Below are 1970 nucleotides of genomic sequence, written 5' to 3'. Positions count from 1 at the left end.
GCAAGACAATCTGTGCGCTGTGTGCGGCGGCTGTGGCGCTCTCGGCTAGTGCAGTGGACGCGTCTACCGAGGTGGCGCAGACGTACGGGCGTCTGCACCAGAACCACGACGGGTATGGCAAGAACGACGGCTACGACAAGCGCGACGCATACGGCAATCGGAACGTCTACGGCAAGAACAACGGGTACGGCAAGCGAGACGGGTATGGCCAACAAGACAGTGATGACTCGCTCGATAGCTACGACACGCGTGGGGCGTATGGCAAACAGAATGGCTATCGCAACAACGACGACTATGACAGGCGTGACGGGTACGGCGGCGCGGCGGTGGGTATCATCGCCGCCGCGGGGCTTCAAGCTGGCGCAGGTGTGGGTGCCAGAGGCTACGGCAGAGCTGGCGTCGGACTCAATGCGGGTGCTGGCTTAAACGCTGGTGCTGGTCTCAACGCTGGAGCGGGACTGAATGCCGGTGCCGGACTCAACGCCGGTGCCGGTGTCAACGCTGGAGTGGGACTCAACGCAGGCGCCGGTCTCAAGGCTGGAGCGGGACTCAACGCCGGTGCAGCTCTCAACGCTGGGGCGGGACTCAACGCAGGTGCAGGAGTCAAGACTGGTGCGGGAATCAACGCCGGTGCCGGTCTCAACGCTAGAGCGGGACTGAATGCCGGTGCCGGTCTCAACGCTGGAGCGGGAATCAACGCAGGTGCCGGTCTCAAGGCTGGAGCGGGCCTCAACGCTGGTGCAGGTCTTAGCGCTGGTGCGTGACTGAACGCAGGTGTGGGTGGAAACTCTGCCGGCAAGGCTTACGGAGGATACTCCAAGCCTGGCGCCTACCGCCACTTGCGCGCGTAAATACCCGGACCCTTGGATTACCGAAGCTGATGAATCTGCACTTGTGGATCGCCATTCGTTGCAACCAACCACACTCGGACGATGCGCCGAGATCTAACTTGCACGAGATACGTGTCGTCGTAGTAGCTGTCATGTATATAGGATTACTCCACGCTGTGTAGAAGCCGCTGAATCCAAACAAGAGCTTATTTTGTTGTACGCGTTGGTGTCCCTCCTGCATCCTCGACCATCAAAAATGTGTAGCCGTCTCTGATGTTGAAGTGGCTGACCAATAAGGTAAAAGTAGTTGGAGCGGTATCTGCTTCGTCGAGGTAAAACGGCTTGCATACTATTTATTGCTTTAGATCGAGTAGAGCACGAAGACTACACGTGTACTCGAGACAATTAGAACTGCGGGCATTCACACTAGCATACTTATCAAGAAAAAATATTTACCGGTATTCGATACTTCAAGTATGTCTTGAAAATGATATTTTTGCATATTCAAAGACGGAGGAAGTGGCCTCTTATTGAAGCCTGATTTGCATTTCGAAAGACGTTGTCCTGTGCCAGACTAAAGAGGGTTTAACTTACAGTGAGCTCTCGCTGTACTGAATTGGATTTTCATCTGGATTGGATTTTTCACATAATGCCTAGATATTATAAAAGGTTCGTTTCTTGTGATAAACTGCGTACAGTGATATGTACTCGGAGCGACCAAATTTCGATCTAGTTACCTGTGCTTGAAATTAAATAAAAAATTATGCTTGACCTCGGGTTTGCTTGCGGGAACCCGGGTTCATTTTGCTAAGAGTTTCAGGCTTGGTGGCTGCTAGAGAGCATTTTCAATACTGTATGGTATTGGCGTCCACGGGAACGATTTGGTGGTCAACAGAACCAGCGTCAGCTTGACGCGGTCCAAGATTCTACGACAGAGAGAGAGAGAGAGAGAGCACGAGCGAGAGAGAGAGAGCAAGTATGCATACTAATTTATTTGTATTATATGTCAGATAAAACTGACTTATGTATGTTATCAAACCGAGATAGCGAGATTCTATCTAGGCGCGCCCATTTCAGATCCCCACTCAAACGAAGTCTAGGTTTCTGGAAATAAGAATTGTCTAAGAATGGAAAGGCCTT

The sequence above is a fragment of the Phytophthora infestans genome, genomic scaffold, assembly GCF_000142945.1.
Source record: "Phytophthora infestans T30-4 supercont1.18 genomic scaffold, whole genome shotgun sequence".
NCBI classification, from domain to species: Eukaryota; Oomycota; class Peronosporomycetes; order Peronosporales; family Peronosporaceae; genus Phytophthora; species Phytophthora infestans.
The sequence above is the reverse complement of the archived record's forward strand: the minus strand, read 5'-3'. Positions refer to the sequence as shown.